The sequence below is a fragment of the Solanum dulcamara genome, chromosome 2 (assembly GCF_947179165.1).
Source record: "Solanum dulcamara chromosome 2, daSolDulc1.2, whole genome shotgun sequence".
Taxonomy (NCBI): Eukaryota; Viridiplantae; Streptophyta; class Magnoliopsida; order Solanales; family Solanaceae; genus Solanum; species Solanum dulcamara.
The window spans coordinates 73,419,365-73,442,885 of NC_077238.1; the positions used below are offsets into that span (position 1 = coordinate 73,419,365).

General features: G+C 38.4%; 1 pseudogene; it reads right to left on the bottom strand.

Moving 5' to 3' along the window:
• Positions 1–18,876: 18,876 nt before the first annotated feature.
• On the bottom strand, positions 18,877–20,792 carry LOC129872900 (DEAD-box ATP-dependent RNA helicase 5-like; annotated as a pseudogene).
• Positions 20,793–23,521: the final 2,729 nt, after the last annotated feature.

A 23,521-nucleotide genomic window follows, 5' to 3' on the forward strand; every position in this document is an offset into this window, starting at 1 on the left:
ATCCATCAACACATAACAATCAAGAGAAGAAACTCAAATCATACCCGTCACGACGTTTGGAGAGTTCTCTTGATCTTGGCGACTACCCATGGCATACAGGCGGTTTGTACCTCCACTCGTACCTGAAGTAGTGCCCCTCTAGTTACCCCTAACCGGTAGTTACCCCTAACCGGTGGTGTGGTGGCAGAATACTGGACTCTGTTTCCCCCTGTCGGGAACTCCCTCTAAAAATGGTCCATTTGGCCGCATTTATAACAACCAACCCTTCTTGCTCTGCATTCTCCCAAGTGGAGCCTACCACACTTGCTGCATGGTGGCTTCCCTCTCGAGCCTTGACTTACCCTAGCCTGGGATTGATAACCCTGGGGTCTGAGGTTCTGGCGACTCTGTCCCTATCGATCATACCTGTTCTGCGACATAGAAGCACTGGCAGTAGATGAGGCATAGTTGGAAGGCCTCTTCTGGAAGAAGGACCTGTTGCCCTTGTTTTTCCTCTGTTCACTCTCATGGCCCGCTAATTTTACCTTTTTGCTCAGGTGCTCTTCTCTATCTCTTCTTTTCTCATCCTCTACCTGTTGAGCATACACCATTAATCTGGAAATATCCATATCCGAGATCAACAATGCTGCTTTACACTCCTTCTTCACATTCCTCCCTAATCCAGACACGAACTTCCTCATCTTTGACCTCATATCTGGGATCATTTTTAAAGCATACCTGGATAGCTAGATGAACTTCAGGCCATACTCCTTAACAGTCATATCCTCCTGTCTTAGATTCATAAATTCCTCCACTTTCGCTTCCCTCAATTCTCGGGGAAAGAAGTGGTCAAGAAAGGCTCCCTCAAATTCATCCCACCTAGCAGGTTTAGCATCCTCACCCCTATCTTGCTCCCATTGGTTATACCAGATGTTTGCCACATCCTTGAGTTGATAAGACACCAACTCAACCCCCTCAATTTCCGTAACATGCATAGCTTTCAAAATTTTCCACATCTCATCGATAAAATTTTTAGGGTCTTCATCAATCTTAGAACCCGTGAATGCAGCCGGATTCATCCTCAGAAAGTCTCTAATTCTAGTGGCAGCAGACGAATCTTGAGAATTAGAGCTAAGAGCTAGTGAACTCTGGTTACCATTTTGGGCAGCTATTAATTGAGTGAGCATTGCAATTGCTCCTCAAAATTCTACCTCTGATGTGGGTGCAGGTGGGGTAGCAGGCACTTGAGGCGCCTCCGCATACCTCGTAGGTCGGCCTCTAGACCTTTCTGGGCGTACCTCTGATTGGGGCATTTTGGCATTGTCAACATTTCTCTGGCTGGCAGTACATTTTGAAGGCATTATCTATAACATATAAATGCACGAATTAGAAGGGAAGTTTCATAGAGTTTAACTCCATCGCACGAATTCAGAATATGAAAGAGGGGAAACAATTCCTAATGTCCCATAGCCTCCTGCTTATAAGTATGGTGCACAACACACCCATAAACAAGACTCTATTAGACATGGCTACATAGACTCCCTAGGATACTTGAACCTTGTGCTCTGATACCATATTTGTCACGCCCCGAATGGGTACCCTAGATGTGATCGGCATTTAAAAGCTATTTTTGATCGTCAAGCGAACCACCTAACTCAATCATTCTGTCATTCAGTCATATATGCTCAAAGGAAGGCTCAATTATAACATGCTATTTATAATATGGGGGCCGAAGGCCAAACATATTTAACTCAACAAAATAAGTATAATAGGACTCCTCAAAATAACAGTTCAACCTCCCCACACTCTAGTCTATGAATCCTCTATCAAAGTCTAGGAGGTGCCAATGACAAGTCCATGGCTACCAAGAAATCAAAGTAAAGGAAACTACAACAAAACTATACAATAAAGTTCAACATCCTCCGGAAACTAGGAGGACTCACCAACTAGCTGGGAGTGTATGTAGATCTTCAACGGAGCGTCGGTTGATGATCTCTAGTACCTGTCTCTGCATCATGAAATGATGTAGGCCAAATGGCGTCAGTACATAGAATGTACGAGTATGTAAAATGGCCGGATGAAACAAACATCAAGGAAACATCAACATCAACTCAGGGTCTCAACTCATACATACATGACAACTCACTCAAGTGTCCTAAGTCTAAAAAGAATAGTTTAGACAAGACTAACTCATAAGCCACTCAACTCAACTGACTCGGAGCACTATCCAGACCTAAATGGGAGTTTCTCTTATCCGACAACCATCACCTATAAGCCAGTGATAGTACAACAATCAGACGTTGTTGCCACGTCCGTCCATACCTTTTCAGGGCATGTACGCCTCCCTAATCATGGATACCATCGATTAGTCAAGTCCTATCATTTCAGGACAAATAAATGGGAAACATCCAACTTTAATGGTTCGATCCCATGGGAAGCATCCAACTTTAACGGTTTGCATCCCTACCTACGTTGGCGGCGTAGTTTCTGGGGTTCAAGTATGGACTATACTCTCGCCCGCCTCGATGCTCGATACTTCTCCCATGACTCTATGCTCATAAGACTCCCTCTAATCATCTCAAATAAGCCCTCACAGCTAGTTTCATGTGGAACATTGCCAATTGATCAACTCTATTCTCATTTCAACTCAATTAAGTCATAATGGCAAGTTCCATTTAGGACCTCATCCACTCATCAATTCTATCCTCCAATTAACTCAATCAAGCCTCATTTAGGTAAGCATTTATGATATCTCCTCAAGACTCATCACAACTCTATGACTTTATCTCAACAACAAAAGTAGAATAACACATTTAAGGAAATTGACTTAAACAACATAATCACATGGCTAAAGAGATCAACAAAACATAATAACAGGTCATCTGCATGAACTCATACTAACATGAAGGTTTTAGGAACTTCTTAGCTCAACAACATCAACACATATAGCATCAAATAAATAGGGGACAAAACTCATTCAAACCTAAACCATATCAAGGAACTCCATTTTCATGGACATCTAACCTCAAAGCAAGGGTAGGGCACATGGGTGGACTCAACCCATATTTTGGATAGCCTTACATACCTTAGTGAAGACTTGAATAAAACCTTGTGGTTGGGTCTTCAATGGAGAACTCAAACCTTGAAGCTCTTGGAACTCTTCTTGTTGGAGGAGAATTTGGAGAGGAAGAAGAAGAGAGAAAGAGAGAAGAACTCCTAGGGCTTTTTAGAGAGAGAGTGGGGGCTGAAAATATGATCTCAAAATAGTCTAGGGTGATACATATATAATTTGGGTAAGTTCCCAAATTGCCCATTCTCAAAATTTCTGAAAAATAGGTAAAAATGCACCTAGCGCGGTAGTGGCGCATCACGCCATTGCAGCGCCAGGCCGATTACGCCTAAAACCTGCACACCTCGCAGTGGCGCACCGCGCCAGAGACCAAACTACTGAGGCATATTTATGGCGCGATAGTGGCGCGTCGTGCCCTTACAGCGCCAAGGCCAATATTTTTTGGGTTCTAGAAATTGGTTTGAAAAACCCTGCACACCTTTTAGTGGCGCGCCGTGCCAGAGCCCAAACTACTGAGGCATGTTTCTGGCGCGATAGTGGCGCGTTGCGCCACTGCGGCGCCAAGCCCAATTTTCCAGCAATTGCAACCCAGGCCTGAAAATCTCTATTGTGCTAGTTCATCTTAGGATCGTCATATCTTTTGACTCTGAACTCTAAAAATTACATTCTTGGTGGCATTGGAAAGAAGACTCGACGACCTTTAATTTGATGGGTCATGGGCCACCCAGAGTGTCGTCTTTCAAAAGATAGGATCGTTAGAAGTCGACCCCTCATATGAACTCATCCTAAAACTTAGCCACGATGAATCTTTTGGACTTAGCTTGGTCCTAGGGGTCCTTCGTGACCCCACATCACCTCTAGTATTTCTCAATTTCTGAAGGACTCGTCTTAACTCCTGTAAATGCTCTACAATACTCGAGTTCGACCCTACCCGAATACAAGAAGGGTCCGAATCTTAGGAAAAAATTTTGAGGGGTGTTACATTAGCATTTCTCGGCAGCTTTTTGAGTCCTACGATACCTTAAGTCTGATCCCAGACAGGGAATTTTCCTCACCATCTCTTGACCTTCTTACCTTTTGCGATGCAGATTGGGCCTCCTACAGAGACACACACCGATCAGTAAGTGGGTATTTCATCACTTTGGGAGGCTCTCCCATTTCATGGAACTCTAAGAAGTAGGTTTCAATTTCTCTATCATCCGCTGAAGCAGAATACAGATCTATGCGAAAGTTTACAGCAGAAATTACCTGGTTAGTTTGTCTCCTTGAGGATCTCTCTGTCTCATTGAATCTTCCCATTCTAGTTCACTCTGATAGCAAAGCAGCTATCCACATCGCTCACAACCCCGCCTTTCATGAAAGGAGAAAACATATGGATCTTGACTGTCATTTTGTGAGACAACAATTCTTATTCGGCTTTATCTCTTTATTATTTTTTCTATCGAAACTTTAGCTTGCTGATCTGATCTCTTTACCAAGCCCCTCTCTGGAGTCTCCCATCGCCGCATACTGAACAAATTGGGGGTTCACTCACTCACCCCCAACTTGAGGGGGGATGTTGGACAGAGGTCCTCCACCATTAATGGACAAGAATACTCATCATCCAGCTTATCGAACAAGAAGATGAAGCAGAAAAAAATATTGTTTGAAGCTTTGAATGATTCTAAGTTTTCGGAAATAAACTGATGTGCCTCAACAAACTATTTGGGTTGATTAATAGCATAACGGATATGTGGTAATATTCACAAGTCTTGGGCTTCAGGAAAAACAAAGTTAGTTAGGTTTTATTTGATGTATTCTTGGTAATTAAATTCAGTCCTTAGAATTTTGTAGTAGTAGTCCATAATAGATTGTATAAGTATTTGTAATTACAGAGTAATGAGAGACGAGAAAAATTATGAAAAACCTCTATAGTTTTTTTTAATCTATTCCTACAATGACTCATATCTTTTGTACAATAAAAGGAAAAGAGAAAAAAATTATAGACTATAAGATCTTAGAAAACGTTTTGCCTTTCGATTAAATATTCTTGACAATGTAGGCATTGAAAATACAGATACTATCTAATAATCATATAGCATCTTAATGAGATAGTTCACCATCGCGCGAAGCGTGAATAATTTACCTAGTTATGGAATAAAATTTATTTTTTTGATGTGTCCGATCCACTTCCACGTGGAAGTGAAGGCAGTGTACAACACCATATATTAAGTGGTGGCTATAGTCACTAACTAGCATGTTAAGAATTTCAAAAAAAGTAATATAAAGTGAGTCACTTTTAATTCATTTGTTGCTCTACGTAATTGTGTATGTTTATTTACATATATCAACTCCAACATTTCTTCTTTTAAAAAAGGAATAACTCAATAAGGTTCTGCAGTTATGCTCTTATACATATTTACGAAGATAGTTGCAAAAAATATATTTTGAGGCTACTTGATAAAGCTTCTCTTAGTTTTGTCCGTATGGTGCGTTGTTTAGAGATTCGTAGCGATTTCTAGGTTGTCTTTGCTGCAAGGTAAGGATTTTTTCCTTTTAATTTTTGTTATTAAAGTCGGTTTGGAGTTCTTAGCTTCGTGGCGATGTAATCGCCGTCGGGTATTTGTAGTGCTTTTCTCGTATTGATTTGGAAGTGAATCCTTGTTGTAGATTTAGTGTGGCTGTGCGGGAGGATTTGAACAGATGCGAGAGAGAGTATAAGTTATGTTAAGGGAAAAATCCTCTTTTTCATATCGAATTCTGAAAATTATAAATCTATCAAATGAGTCATTTTTACTATTCTATTGTTAGGATAACCCTCTGTGAAAAGTATTGGGATGTCATCTATTTTTATTTCTTAATTTCATCCTATTATTATCGTGCTTATAGAGTTGTGAAGTACGATTGACGGTTAAAGTTGTGTTACATTTGAATTTCTTATTACTTAGCTCTATTAGTGAGCTTTTGGCCTAATAGTGAGGGTTTAAGGCTGGAGGATTGTTTTGTTGCATCTAAGAGGGGTTATTTAGCCATTCTTTCTAGATAGAAGCTCTGACGAAAAGGTTATTTGAAAATTAAATTCATATCAAATCTTGTACCTTATCCTTTTGTTATATACTGGGCAAACAACCTTCTTTCTAGACAAGCTCATACTGTACAAACTTGGGGTCATTTATAATAAAAAAAAGTCAAGCATATCTCCCCTTTTGAGTTTTTAAATGATTAATTCGCTAAGTTGAAGTCGATTCAAGAGCTTCGAGTCTTTCATGAGTTTTGTAGGCTTAATGGTCGTGTAAAGTTTAAATGAAGTTACGATGAGATTCTTTTAGTCTCTTAAAGCCTTTTATGAACATTCCCAGGGTTAAGTATACTTCTAGAGTTGATTCGAGTGTTCAAGATTATTCTAAAATCATATGAGGTTCTACAAGATATTTGCATGTTATACGAAAGTGGCGTCGAGATTATGAGAATAGGAGTACCAATGAGCCAAGATTAGCTAAGTTCTTGTTATGGCCTACTATGTACATTCTTCATATCACACATGGCATATTATGCATAGACTCTGAACTATAATCGGAGGAAAGGTATCACGACCCAACCTAGGGCCTAGTCGTAATACGGCGATTAGAATGAGAGGAACCGAACCATAATCCATCTTAGCATTGATTGCATACATAAGGTAAAGAATCAATATAAAGGTAAGCAATAATAACTAGGGTAATGGACTTAGGGAAATCCAACTCTATAAACATCCAAACCGAATTACACCAATACATTGTATAAACATGCCTCTTGTTTAACCTTCGACGGGGGCTTAGGATAAGCTCCTAGCTCACCCTAGCAATAGAATAAATGTCTACGCAATAGAAACATGAAATAAAATCTTGTCCTCGGTAGAATGAGGAATCACCAAATCCTTGGAGATCTAAAGAAAACTCTAGCCATGAACGGGTAATTGTGAGTGTTGTCCATCCCTACATTATAAGACAATGTAGGCAAAATATGTGTTAGTACCTTTGAATGTACTAAGTATGTGAGGTATGCATGATAAGTAATAGAACATAATAAATATGCCATAAGATGTATGACAAATCATAATGAGCATGAGTATATCTTGAAAGCAATTTCTAAACATAAGAAATTCTTGGTTAATGCATATCATAGATCTTCAACTTGCATCTCACAAATTGATATCTTAAAGCTTAACTTGAACTTGTGTCAGCTAAGACCTTTAACCGACAACTAAGACCATATGAGCTACTACATGGAATCCAATGACTCCTACATTGAGACAGGTTGATGACTCCTCCATCGAAATAGGGGAGGCTACCTTGTCAGGGCATGCTCCAAAGATAACTCAGCTCAACTCAACTGGGCTTTGTGGATCCACTATCTAGTCCATTAAGTCAACCTACATGGGCATCAAAGTTTGGGACTTTAGGTTGCTACTAGGATTCCCTTGGATAACCAACTGCGTTATCCGACCGAACCCCACCTAGAAGTCTTCTCGGTGCTTAGTCAATATCACAACGAAAACTTATAAAACACACTCATAACATAGTAGAGAAAGATAGTAACTGCCTATCAATCCATCTTTAAAACATTTAGGAACAACTCATATAACTTGGTGATTCATAAGAATCTATAACTTCGGTGAGAATTATCCTTATCACCATCTTTAAACATCTAATGATTTTAACTCTGATCATTATCTTAACGTTAACTTCAAAAATCATAACCTCAGTTGTAACTCATTGAAAACTATCTTTATAAATCATTTAACTCATGATTAACTCATAAAATCATCTTTAACTTAGATCATCATCATAACTTTCATCATAAGATCATAATCTCTACTTTAAACCACAAAAACTTTACTTGAAGATCATTGAACTCATAATCTATTCATGAAAATCATCTTTAACTTCATAATCTTAACTTGAAATTAGCTCCATGCATGGCATTCATAATTCAAGTAAAAATATATAATTCATATGAAAACATGCATATAATGATCAGTGATAACATTTAGAAACAGAATTAAATTAGCCCAATGAAATTCATCAAAATTACGGTTCATAATCAATTGAAATTGAAAGAAACTTTGAAAAAATCCTTGGGACTTCATGGGTGAAAGGAACCCATGAATCAATCCCCACATATCTTGCTTGAATTCACTAAGAATTGAAGAAGAACCATTTAGAAATCTGGAGAATTAGCTTGCATTTGGAGAGAAACCTTGAGAGACCTTGTGAGTTCTTGCCTTAGAAATTTTGAGAGAATGAATTGAATAGGAGGGTTTTTTGAAGAAAAGAGTATTAACTTGGACATAAAAGTGTCTAGGTTCATTGAACTGAACTTTGGAAAAGACACAATTTCCCTTCATTAACTCTGGAAAATTAGCCCTGTGGACACCATTCTACGGGTCGTCGAAGTAACGATGAGTCATCCAAATAACCCGTCCTACAGGCCTGAGAAAAGAGCCTAAAACATAGCCTCTGAAGTTTATAAACGACCATTGTTTACGACCCTTCGTCTCAGGGACGGTCTGTTCTCAAGGCTCATCCTGCAGGTCTGAAAATGTGCAAATATACTAGTCTCTGAAGTTTTTGGACTGGTGATTCTTAGGACCCGTCATTGCTTCTACGAGTCGTCTTGTCAAGTCATCACTTTGGCCTTAGGGAAAGTTTGAACAAAGCATATGAATTCTGGTTGATGAGGGATTTGTATGACCCGTCTTCTAGAGGACAACTCATCCTGGAAAGTCGTAGAACCTCTCTTGAGGGAATCGTCAATTTTTTCTCAAAAGGTCACTCTACGACCCAACCTTACAAGTCATAGAAAGCTCTACGAGCCGTAAAGGGACTCGTTCATACAGATGGGTTCAAAATTTTGAGACTTTTCTCCTTGGTTCCAACTTTCCGACTTACGGGGTCTTACAATATCTCCCCCTTGGAAACATTCATCCTTGATAACTTATCACAGGAAAGATACAGAAAGAGGACTAGCAACCCAACATGAACATGATGACATCTTAAAATGTATGGAACATGAAAACTTCAACTTAACATATAATCATAACTTTGAAATCAACCCTTTCATGAACATACATGCATATGAATGATATAGGAGGAACTGAATACTTTGGAATTTAACTAGCTTGGATATAACAACTTATTACTTTAGGATTTAGTAGAGGAAAGTATGGGTATTGTTTCATCATATCTGCTTCCGCCTCCCAAGTAGCACTTTTTACTTGTTGATTCCTCCATAACACTTTGACGGACACAGCCTCTTTGTTCCTTAACTTCTTGATTTGCCAATCTAAAATTTCCACCGGAACTTCTTCATAAGTCAAATCCTCCTTAACACTTAAATCTTTCAATGGCATAATAGAGTTTGGATCACCCATGAACTTCCTCAACATTGACACATGAAACACCGAGTGAACCATAGCTAACTCAAGTGAAAAATCTAACTCATAAGCCACCTTGCCAACATGTCTCATTATCTTGTAAGGTCCTACGTATCTAGGACTCAACTTCCCATTATTGCCGAAATGCATTACACCCTTTATGGGTGAAACTTTCAAATAGAACCAATCATCCAGCTCAAATTCAAGCTCTCTTTTCCTCACATCGGGATAAGACTTTTGATGACTTTGAGCCGTCTCCAACCTCTCTCTTATGAGTCTTACCTTTTCCATAGCATCGATAACCAAATCTGGACCAATTAAGTCCATCTCACCTACTTCAAACCATCCCACGGGCTCCTCCCATACAATGCTTCGAAATGAGCCATTTGGATGCTAGAGTGATAAGTATTATTATAGGCAAACTCAATTAATGGCAAATGTTCATCCCAACTTTCTTTAAAATCAATAACACATGCCCTTAACATATCCTCTAAAGTTTGGATTGTTCTTTTGGCTTGACCATTGGTTTGAGGATGAAAAGCGTTACTTAACTTAACCATTGTACGGAGACCCTTTTGAAATGACTTCCAAAAATGTGAAGTAAATTGTGTACCTCGATCCAATATGATGGAAAGGGCACACCATGAAATCTTACCAACTCTCGAACATATAATTTTGCATAATCTTCAGCACCATAGAATGTCTTAACCAGTAGAAAATGAGCCGACTTGGTCTTCCGATGTACAACGACCCAAATAGAATCATGTTGCTTCTTAGTGCGAGACAAACCTGTTACAAAATCTATATTCATATCTTTCTATTTCTAAGTAAAAATCTCTATGTCTTAGGCTAGACCTCCCGGTCTTTGATGCTCAACTTTAACTTGTTGGCAATTTGGGCACATAGCAACAAACTCCGCCATATCCTTCTTCATGCCATTCCACCAATACACTTCTCTCAAGTCCTGATACATCTTGGTGGAACCCGGATGAATCGAGTATTGGGAACTATGGGCCTCATTCAATATTAACTCTCTTAATCCATCAACATTAGGTACACACAAACGACCTTGGTAATGTAGTGCACCATCTCCCCCTTGAGAGAAAGCCTCAATGGATTTTTCGAAAACCGACTTCTTTAACTGGACCAACATTGGATCTTGGTTTTGCTTGGCCTTAACATTCGCTAGAAGAGATAATTTCGAACTATTATGAACAAGAACACCTCCGTCATTGGAATCAATCAAATGCACACCTAAGCGTGCCAATCTATGAACATCTTTAATCAATTCTTTCTTATCTTCTTCAACATGTGCCACACTAATCATGGACAATCTATTTAGTATATCGGCAACCACATTAGCTTTTTCCGAATGATACAACACACTCATATCATAATCCTTCAACAACTCAAGTCATCTCTTTTGATGACGGTTCAAATCTTTTTGCTTAAACACATATGATAGACTCTTGTGGTCTATGAACACATCCACATGGACACCATAAAGATAGTGTCTCCAAATATTCAAGGAAAACACAACTGCCACTAGTTTAAGATCGTGTGTTGGATAGTTTCGTTCATGTACTTTAAGTTACCTAGAAGAATAGGTTATTACCTTACCTTGTTGCATCAATACACAATCAAGACCAACCCTTGAAGAATCACAATATATCATGAAACCATCGGACCCTTCCAACAAGGTCAAGAAAGGATAAGTAGTGAGACGATCCTTCAACTCCTTTAATTCTAGTGGATCCATCCAGTAAGGAAGAGTAAAAATAGATTGAGTATCCAAAAGAAGGTTTATACCAAAATCAATTTTCCTTTTAGGAGGGACACCAGGTAATTCATCGAGAAACACATCCGGAAACTCATTTATAATAGTAAATGATTCTAAGATAGGGGCTTCAGAATTCTCGTCCCTAACACTCACAAGATGATAAATACAACTCTTGGAAATAATCTTTTGAGCTTTAAGGCACGAAATGAATTTATCCTTAAACACGGAGTTGCTACCTTTCCATTCTAGGACTAGCTCATTAGGGAATTGGAACTTAACCACTCGGGTTCTACAATCAATAGAAGAATAACATGCATATAGCTAATTCATCCTAAGGATGATATCAAAATCGGTCATCTCAAGCTCAACTAGATCACATAAGGTAACTTTATGGAAAACTATAATCAAACAACCTCTATAGACTCTTTTAGCCACAATCGACTCACCTACGAGAGTATAAATGGGAAAGTCTCTAACAATGTCTTGGGACTAACATCAAATCTCATGGACACATAAGGGGAAACAAAAGATAAATTTGAACCCAGATCTAGCAAAGCATAAACATCATAGTGAAAGACCTGTAACATACCAGTAACAACATCGGGCGTCTCCCTTACCTCTTGCCTGCCATGGAGAGCATAGAACCTATTATTCTGTTTTCCATCCTTTGGTTGCACTTGGCTACCTTGAGAAACTTGGCCTTGAGGAAAAACATCTTTACCCTTACATTTCTTAGCATGATGATCTAACTTACCACACCGGTAGCACACATTTAACCCAGCTACGCATTCACCCTTGTGGTTCCTACCACACTTCTTGCATGCGGGAGTAGCTTGGCCAATGGGAGAACCTCCTTGAAGTTTAGGGTTGGGCACCCAATCTTTGTCAAACCTTGGAGAAGTAGCATTAGAAGACTCTTGGCCGGAGTACCTTTGGCAAAAAGGAGAACGTCCACCACTTCCGGACTTAGCACGAGAGAATTCATTATCATCGGTCCTTGGCCTCTTAGACTTCCTATGCTTCAAATTTAACTTCTCACTTTCTACTTGCTCCGTATAGGTCATGAGTCTATATATATCCATCTCTCGAATTAACATAGTTATTTTGCACTCCGTTGCAACCATGTCCGACACGCCCGATACAAACTTACTCATACGAGCTCTTGAGTCGGCGACCATGAATGAAGTGTATTTTGACAATTGAGCAAACTTGAAGGCATAGTCTCTCACTCTCATACCACCTTTCTTGAGGTTAATAAACTCTTGCACCTTAGACTCACTCAACTCTAGTGGGAAAAAGCGATAAAACAAAACCCCTTTGAACTCATCCCAAGTTACGAGCTCCGCCTCTCTAGGCCTCTCACTTTTCCATTGATCAAACCAAATTTGTGCAACACCCCTCAATTGGTATGTAGCCAACACCGCCCTTTCAACCGAATAATCCCCATGATCTCAACAATCTTATGGATACTATCAACAAACTCTTGGGGATCCTTATCAACCTTAGAATCCTAAAACTCCAGAGGATTCATCCTTATGAAGTCATGAACTCTTGTTGCATCCATGCTAGCATTCAAATTTATGGAAGCAACCACCTCACGATTCACTTGAGCCGTAACAGATTGAGCAAGTACTTGAAAGGCCATTCAAAACTCGGCATTGGAAACTTGATCATTCATAGGGTCATTCGGAGATTATTTCTCCTCTTCAACCATGTTTTCTCTAACGGGCTATCTTTATGGAGAAATATTTTGAAAATTACAAAGAACAAGTGTTAGAGGGAAAATATTCAACCACTCTACCGCATGACATAGTTCATGAAAGAAGTGAGATCTTTCCTAAAATATTTTATAGCCTCCTATCCATGGATGTGGCGCGCTTCACACCAATGAATAAGACTCTACTTAACGCGGCATGTTAGACTCCCTAGGAATATCTAAATCTTGTGCTCTAACACCAAGTTTGTCACGACCCAACCTAGGGCCTAGTCGTAACACGACAATTGGGATGTGAAGGACCCCAAGCATAAGCCATCTTAGCATTCATTGCATACATAAGGTAAATAATCAATAAAAAAGTAAGCAAAAGTAATCATAAGTGGGGTAAGGGACTTAGGGAAATCCAACTCTATAAACTTCCAAACCGGACTACACCAATACATCATCTAAACATGCCTCTTGTTTAACCTTCAACGGGGGCTTAGGACAAGCTCCTAGCTCACCCTAGCAATGGAAGAAATGTCTTAGCAATAGAAACATGAAATAAAATCTTGTCCTCGGTAGAATGAGGACTACCAACTCCTTAGAGATCTAAAGAAAACTCTAGCCACAAGTGGGGTAGTCGTGAGTGTCGTCCATCCCTATATTATAAGACAATGTAGGCAAAATATACGTTAGTATGTTTAAATGTAATAAATATGTCAGGTATGCATGACAAGTAATAGAACATAATCAATATGCCATAAAATGTATGACCAATCATAATGAGAATGAGTATAGCTTGAAAGCAATTTCTAAACATAAAAAATTCTTGGTCAATGCATATCATAGATCTTCAAATTTCAACTCATAACTTGATATTATAAAGCTTAACTTGAACTTGTGTGGGATAAGACCTTTAACCAACAACTAAACCATGCAAGCTACTACATAAAATCCAATGACTCCTGCATTAAGACAGACTGATGCCTCTTGCATCAAAACAAAGGAGGCCAACTTGCTAGGGCATACTCTAAAGATAACTCAACTCAACTAGGCTATGCGGATCCACTAGCTAAGCCATGAAGGCAACCTACGTGGGCATCGTGGTTTGGGACTTTTGGTTGCTACGAGGATTCCTTTGGATAACCAATTGCGTTATCCGACTGAATCCCACTTAGAAGTCTTCTAGGTGCTTAGTCAGTATCCCAACGGAAACTTATAAAACATACTCATAACATAGTAGGGAAAGATAGTAACTGCCTATCAATCCATCTTTAAAACATTTAGGAATAGCACCTCTAACTTGGTGATTCATAAGAATCTATAACTTTTGTGAAAATTGTTCTTATCAGCATCTTTAAACATCTAATGATTTTAACTCTGATCATTATCTCAACTATAACTTCAAAAATCATAACCTCAGTTGTAACTCATTGAAAACTATCTTTCTAAATTATTTAACTCATAATTAACTCATAAAATCATCTTTAACTTTAATCATCATCCTAACTTTTATCAGAAGATCATAATCTCTACTTTAAACCACAAAAACTTTACTTGAAGATCATTGAACTCATAATCTATTCATGAAAATCATCTTTAACTTCATAATCTTAACTTGAAATTAGCTCCATGCATGGCATTCATAATTCAAGTAAAAATATATAATTCATATGAAAACATGCATATAATGATTAGTGATAACATTTAGAAACAGAATTAAATTAGCCCAATGAAATTCATCAAAATTACGGTTCATAATCAATTGAAATTGAAAGAAACTTTGAGAAAATCCTTGGGACTTCATGGGTGAAAGGAACCCATGAATCAATTCCCACATACCTTGCTTGAATTCACTAAGAATTGAAGAAGAACCATGAAGAAATCTGGAAAACTAGCTTGCATTTGGAGAGAAACCTTAAGAGACCTTGTGAGTTCTTGCCTTGAAAGAATTGAGAGAATGAATTGAATGGGAGTGGTTTTTGAAGAAAATAGTATTTGTAAACTTTGAACTTGGCCATAAAAGTGTCTAGGTTTATTGAACCGAACTTTGGAAAAGACACAATTGCCCTTCATTAAATCTGGAAAATTGGCCCTGCGGACACCCTTCTACGAGTCGTCAAAGTAATGATGAGTCGTCCAAGAGACCCATCCTGCAGACCTGAGAAAAGAGCCTAAAAACATAGTATCTAGTTTATAAATGACCATTGTACGACCCGTCATCTCAGGAACGGTCCGTTCTCAAGGCCCGTCCTTCAAGTTTGAAAACCTGTAAATATACTAGTCTCTGAAGTTTTTGGATGAGTGATTCTTACGACCCGTCATTGCCTATACGAGCCATCTTGTCAAGTCATCATCTTGGCCTTAGGGAAACTTTGAACAAAGCATATGAATTCTAGATGACGAGAGATTATAACGACCCTCCTTCTAGAGGACGACTCGTCCTAGAAGGTCAAAGAATCTCTCCTGAGGGAAACTTCAACTTTTGCTCGAACGGTCACTCTACGACCCAACCTTACGAGCCGTAGAGGGACTCGTTCATACGAATGGGTTCGAAATTTTTAGACTTTTTCTCCTTGGTTCCAACTTTCTGACTTATGGGGTCTTACAGAAGGGGGCCTATTTGTCTAGAAGACTATATATATTATACAGATGGCCACAGATTAGCAAATATGATGTCAGTTCGCTATCGAAAGAGATCGCCATTGCTAGCATTTGGTTGGGTATGTCATGCATTTGCATATATATATATATATATATATATATTCATTCATGACATACAGTTATCCGAGCATATCATGCATATTTGAATACTAGGGAGGCTATCAGAGTTTCTGTTTCAGGTGGTATCTTTATTACCCATTTTATTGAAGCTATTTATGATTTCACCTTCCGCCTTACATACCAGTACATTTTTATTCGTATTGATGTCCCATTTCCTGGGGACGCTGCATTCATGTTGTAGGTTCAGAGAAAGGTCCTGATCAGCCTTGCAATAGGGGTGTTGTCTCAGCTAAGGATTGGAAAGCTCCATTCTTCCTGGAGTTGTTGGTTATATGTAGGCTTTGCATTTTTGAGTTTTGTGTATAATTGTTATCGTTGGGGACTTTTCCCAACTAGTGGAGTTGTATTATTCGTAGAGATTTTTGGACATACTTTATTGGGTCTTTTTAGCTTCTATTTATAGCTTTGTTGGCTTATCGTATTTATGGCTTCAATTGCATCCTTGTTGGCTTGCTAGTTCTTTATTAGTTAAGTCGGCCTTGTCGGCCATTCATTATGTCTTTAATGTTGTTGTGACCTCACCGGTCCAACTAACTTGTTTTAGCAGGTTATTGTGACCAACTAGTTGACCTTTGTTGTTTCATTTTCTTTATGTTTCAGTTGGTTCGCTCGATCAATCGAGGCATCGGATGCCTATCGCGCCTCTCCTAATTTGGGGTGTGAAACGTACATCATGTTACGGACCGTAAAGTCTGTTCATATAAAGGTCACTAGAAATCCTGAGTTCCGAACATTGAAGTATGAACCACCTTTTACAATTCATAATAACTTCTACGGACCGTATTGTCCACTCGTAGAAGTCAAAGTACTGATTTCAACTTTCTAAAGAAAGAATTACGAGACCAGTTTACGAGCAATAAAAACTTCTACAACCCATAAAACTCATTCGTCCTATAGAAGTCCAACTTTTTCAACTTTCTGAAGTTCCATTTACAATTGATTTCTACGACCCGTAAAAGCTTCTACGAGCCGTAAATCTAGGTTGTAAAGTCCAAGCCTGATTTTTTATTCTCTGAAGTTTTGTCTACGGGACACATATACAGCTAATGATTCCTTCTACAGACCGTAGATAGTGTTCATAAAAGCTTATCTGGTGCAAGAACTGAAGTTTTTTCTAGACCGATCTAAATCAGAAACTTTTGGGCATTACAAAAAGTAAATACCACTTCAAGATAGGGGCATTTGTACTCTGGACTCTAATATTTTTGGGCTCCTATTGAGATTAGAAACCTAGGTGTGTTTGGATAATGTTTTTTCATTTTTTTCATATTTTGGTTGGTCAAACATTTTGGAGAATATTTTTTTAAAAGAAAAATAAGTTACTTTAAAATGAGAAAAATGACATCCCTAATGAAAGTAGGAAAAACAAGCTCTATTAGTAGTATTCCACATGGATTGTGTCCTCCCTATCCTCTAACTCACCTCATCTTTAACCTCACCATCCCACACTGATACCTCAACACCTCCACGTCCCATAGTATTGATCTAAATTATGTACATATGCCTTTAGGATAACATTTTTTATTTCTCTACCGAACACAAAAACAAGTCAGTACGATAAACAAATATTATGCTTCCAAAAATGAAAGAATTTACAAGTAACTGAACAATTGACTATCTTAAATTAACTCAGTAGGGGTAAGGTATGCGTACATTCTATCCTCTTCAGACTCCACTTTGTGAGATTACACTGAATATGTTATTGTATATCCTGAATCTTTGCAAAACAATTCATCATGATGTCGTTGCCTTCTGAAAGTAATGTTCTAGGTATTGTTTTGTCTAAGTTGCTTCACTGTGGATTTTGTATCAACATTCAACAGCAAAACTGCACAAAGCATAAAGAATCTCAATATAACAAAAACAACTTTTAGCAACAATAAATTTGCACATTAACAAAGAGTGTTAAAGCTTTTACCGGCATTAGTTAATTGTCATTGGATCTACTGTTACTATAGGCTTTAGGAACATTTACAAGAAGTGTTAATTGCCTCTAAAAAACATATTTAGTAGTAATTAAGCTATTATCATTAATTAATTACCACTAAAAATCATTTTTGATATAGTGTATTCTTTCAGAGAATTGCTACTACTCCTTGTCTAAGCCAGAAGAGTGTGTTTTCCCTGTAGCCAACTTGAATAAATACCTTACCACTGAATTCTTGCCATAAGTTGCTACTATATGATTCTATGGACCAACACCATGTGATGATCTGTCGACCTTGTTATGCTAGTTTATCTTCCCTCCATGCTTAATTCTAACCACCTTCTTGAGGGAGCCTCGGCCTTTCTCCTTGGGCGTTCGAGCCCATTTCACCAAATGAAACTTGTGTGATATTCTCTTAAAACCTTCTGATTTTGCCTAATTGCTTGAGAACTTTACGTGGGATCGGAAATAAGGATGTGAAATAGGTTGGAATGCTATCCAACACACTAAAATCAGAGTTACCTTCTCTCCCAATAAAAGGTATTGTCTGTCATGTGACCAATATTTTTTCAAACTTCTCAATCACTCATCGCCATACTTGAGTGCTTTTATATTTAGTGGGAAGAGTGCCTATGTTGCATCCAAATATCTCTGCCAACTCCTGTATGACATCGACTGTATTAACTGTATAATTGACTGATTTTTAATGAGTAGGCTCGAGGCTACTTCAAACACAATAAGCAACAACTTCAGATGTCTTAGTTGGACAATTTGAGCTTCACAAAAAACTGTGTATCATCAGCAAATAAGAGATGAGAAACTGAAATTTCTTCTCCTGTTTTCAACCCTACTGTGAACCCTTTATCCATTGGTTCTGGACTGTTTTTCGTATCATGCTACGAAAAGCTTCCATTACAGAAATGAAAAGAAAAGATGCACAGGGTCACCTTGTGTCAACCCTCTTTGAGGTGGAAAGGATCCCACAGCTTCAACATTCACCAGAATGGAATACGACACAAAGCTTAACCCATTTTAGCCATTTTTCTTCAAAACCCATTTGCTGCAAGATGTTGAATAGAAATCACCAACAATCATAATCCCTTCTTCACATCAAGTTTAATTCATTCTCCAGTTCAGTACCTCATTTGCAATATAAGAAGCATCTAAAAATTTTCCTTCCTCTTAAGAAAGCATTTCTTTTTCCAGCATTTGCAAGGTACAATCAAATATCACAAAGAGAAAATTAACAATCAGTCTGCATTACACTTTTAGAAGTTACGTTTGCATCAATTTCCCTAGAATGAGCACCATAGACTTGGACTCCTTTTTCTTTATGTGGGTTCCAAAATTAAGAAGGGAGGCGGGAACAGTCTGTCCAGCTTCTCTGAGGACATTTATGAACTCCCCAGAAAGTCCCTTGTTATCCTTAGTGAAGAATGTATGAGCTACACCTTTTTTACCGGCCCTTCCAGTTCTTCCAATTCTATGAACATAATCCTATGTTGTCAAAGGGAAACTATAAATTTATCACAACTTCAACATCAGGTATATCCAGTCCTCAAGCAGCTACATCAGTAGATATCATTAGAGACCAACTACTGTCCTTGAAGAGTGACAGCGTCTTAACACGAGCATGTTGTTGCTTGTCACCACTAATGTACACAACTTCTCCACTCATTTTCGGTAGCATCATTTCAACACGAGATGCTTCCTTCTTGTATAAAACAAAAGGCGATGCTCTATTCCTTCTAGACTTGTGGTATTTTTCCAGCAATCGTTGTAAACGCTCATCACGTGCTCGATCTTCCAAGACCTAAACAATTTGCATGACATCATGATTGGCAGCCAAATCTTCTGAACCTGCAACTACCTTGATTGGATTGGGATCCATGAATTCTTGAGCTAATTGATGAACAGCCGTAGGCCATGTAGCACTGAACATTACCATCTTCCAAATAGAGCATGTTTGGCTCAATATGGCAAGGACTGCTGATTCAAAACCTAAATCGAGCATGCAATTAGCTTCATCTAGCACCACAAAAGAAACTTCTTTTAAGTTGCAAGCTCTTATTGCCATCATATCTTGCAAACGACCCAGGGTTCCAATAACAATATCCAGACCAGATCTAAGAGAAACCTTTTGAGGTGCTTATCAACTCCGCCATACGGACAAACCGACTGCACCCCCAGTAGGCTTCCCATCCTTGAAGAGAACATCTGACATTTGTTGAGCTAGCTCTCTTGTAGGCGAAAGTACAAGGCAAACAGGATTCTTAGACTTTTTACTCTTCCGCTTACTCATGATGTGCATAATAGCCGGAATACCTAAAGCCAATGTCTTACCTGATCCAGTTCTAGCAATCCCAATGAAATCACAGCCATCTAAAAGAAAAGGCCAGGAATGAGATTGAATTGGTGATGGTTTCTCAAAATACTTGCAACCTGAATCCACAAACTTTTCTAAAGCTTTGTACTTTGACTCATTAGCACCCTTACCAGTAACCACCACATTTGTACTACTTTTTTTAACTTCCCCATTAACAATACTTCCATCAATCTTCTTTGTATCATCTTCAACAGTCCATCATTCATTACCTCACTCTTTTTCTCCTTCTTCGACTTCTTCTTGACAGATAAGTCACCTGACCCATCAAATATTTCAGTGTTTCCTATAGACCCACTAAGAGTTTATGTGTTCACGTTAGACCCTTCGTGTTTTTGTTTTTTTTCTGCTTCTTCTTCTTTTTCTCTTTTTTGGACTCTACAACTTCTTCAGGCTCAGGGTCTTCGAACTTTCTCTTCAGTTTCTTATGGGATTTGGATTCATAGTTTGTTGAATTGGTGAGGGTTTGTGGTTCGCCATCTAACTGCTTTGCTACCATGGCTGTTCAATCTATGAGGTTGATTGCCAGAAACCAAATTGTCCTAAACCTTTCTCAAACTTTCTTCCAGCAACTTAGAGATAATTTTATACACACTTTCTATCAGATTAATGGGCCTAAAATCTTTTAGATCGTTGGCACCCTTACTCTTAGGAACTACAGCAATAAAGGAGGCACTGCAAGTCATTGTAAAGCTGCTGGTCTGCTAGATGTATTGTGTTGGTCCTAATATCCTTGGCTAAGCTGCCTGCAATCAGCATTCTGATTCAGGTCTCGAGTTTTGCTAACATCTCCTTTTCTCTCTTATCTAACCTTCCAAAATCCTCCTAATTCCATACTTTATTTCTCCTCTTAAGCTTTTTACCATCTCCATAGTACCTGATAAGGACTGCCCGTGACATCATAGTTCTCCCACCACTACTTTAATTTCTCCATGTAACCTTCAACTTGATACACATGTTCTTGAATTTGAAGTAAGAAGTGGTTTTTACCCATTCTAGCATCACTGGTTTAAACGGAACGCATTTTGACGTAATAGATTGTTTGATATCTTTTAAAGGTCTCATCTCATTCAGCTGATATCGAGAACCTATCAATCGTTGATGCTTGAAACCATATTTCTTCATTTATATTCATTTCAGGCCAAATTATATAGTAAAAATGAAAAGGACAATAAGTTTCCTATATTTCCTACTAGCATAAAAATCTCTGATAGGGATAAACGAATCATAGAAAGCACCGGACCTGATGTAAATGTACTAAAATGACTAAATTAGTTTTCTCAACTAATTGGTATTATTTATATAAATCTTTTTCTTCCATTGGACCTCATATTTTCCTAAATTTGCATCAATTCCAAGAATTTGTAGGTCTTTCGAGACAGCTTCATTTCATGTGATTTTAACATCTCCACGTACCATGTTTTCACACCCACAAACTCGTGCATCTAAAGGTCTTGAGGTCAACACAAGACATATTCAAACCATCTCAAACGACCTTCTCTTATTTTCTCGTCAATATGTTCTACTTCACCCTTTGGGATAATGTGGTCATTTTTTTGTCTCACCAAACTCATATTTCTGTAGTCATTTTATGGATGTGTTGGACATTTTAGTAGCCCAACATTCACTCTCATATCACGTTGTTGGTCTTATAATTGTTCTATAGAACTTACCTTTCCTTCTATCAAATAATACCCCAATAATACTTATCTTTATCAACCATCCTTTTAACTATTCCATGCAAGCTACTCCCACCAGAATTTAGAACCAAGTTTCCTCAAGCCCTAGCCATGAACTCAATCTATTCATTGTGGGTCAAATCACTCAAATATGTCCTTTTTTCGGTTTCGGCCCACATTGGGTTTCGAGTAAATCTAAATTCGTGCCAGCAAGTTCCACATTCAGTGACAAAGCACTCCGTAACAAAGGCGACCCCATTCTGATTAAGGATGAAGAAATACTTGTCATGTCTCAATTCAAAACAAGTTGGAATTCGCTTTATGAATTCACTATACTAGTTCCTCTCTATTATTTCTTTCTAATACTAAGAAATTGTACCTTAAGAACACCACTACCATATCTAATAAAATCCCATAAGTTGGGGCTGAGAGGGTAGAATGTAAGCAGAAGTACCTGTACCTTGTCAAGGTGGAGAGAAATAGTACCTTAACAAAAAAAACATCTAGGGGCTCTGTAACACGAGAGCAGTTCTCCAAAAGTTGTAAATCAAGATTCTCTATGGAGCAGTACATTCAAGATTCACTATGGAGCAGTACATTCAACAAGGATGCTGTTTTTAGTACATAGAAAAAGACGAAATGGAGCATTACCCATGAGAGAAGCTTGAAGAAGTAGGAAATTGAGAGCAACCTCATCAATCCAATTAATGGGGCCATAAAAAATCCTGCAGCTACAGAAAATGGAAATAGTGGTAAATATCCGGAACACGAAAATGGTGAACATCAATATGCGTATCCATATCCATACAATCAAAGTGCTGTTTCCGCGAGACAAAGCCAGAAGAAATTGTTCTTGAAATTGGGTGTGGAAACAAATTCCAAAGTAGACAAATATTTCGCCCCGCCGAAGTTTTACTCCCTATTAAAAGATTTGAATCAAAACGGAGTAGAAACTAGGGAGATAAGTATGAATAGTATAAGTAAGAGTGGCAAATGAGCGGATCGAGCCGAATATGAGCCGATTGAAAATAGAATAAACAAAAAAGGATAAAATATTAGACTCGATCTATATTTTAAACGGATAAAAATGAGTTACCCAATGGATAATATGGGTAAATAAGGATACCCATATTATAGTAAGGGATCTTAACAAAATAGTTACAGGCCACCAAATAGTGACTTGTTTGTTTTCATTGCTAAACAAGAACTTATTCCCGGCACCACCCAATACCACCATAGTCTCCCTCATTAACGAAGTCTTGAAGACTTTAGACTTACATTTTATCCAGAATTGGCCATCCGCAACTTCCAGGAGGATAATTCAGTGTCTTTCTCTTATTCCTTCTCATGACCAAGGATATTGTCATGACTAGTAATGCCACTGTCAAAACATATGCAGGAATTTCCATATCACTGCACTCTGTTTTCTCTTGTTGATTTGGGGTCACCAAGAATTTACTTTTAAAAGAAAACTTATCATTCTGAGTACCCCCACCGCAGTAAAGTAGAAAACCCCACTGCAACAGGGCAGATTAACTCGGCCGCTGCAACAACAACGAAAACAGAAAGAAAAAATAGATAGAGACAGAGACAGAGCCTGCAGTCTGCATGTAAGGTTTCAGCAGCCAGTGTAACTTATCATTCTGAGTACCCCCACCGCAGTAAAGTAGAAAACCCCAATGCAGCAGGGCAGATTAACCGGACCGCTGCAACAATTACGAAAACAGAAAGAAAAAAAGAGAGACAGAGACAGAGCCTGCAGTCTGCATGTAAGGTTTCAGGAGCCTTCACTGGCCTCTTTTCTTTCTTTCAGTGAATAGGCCTCT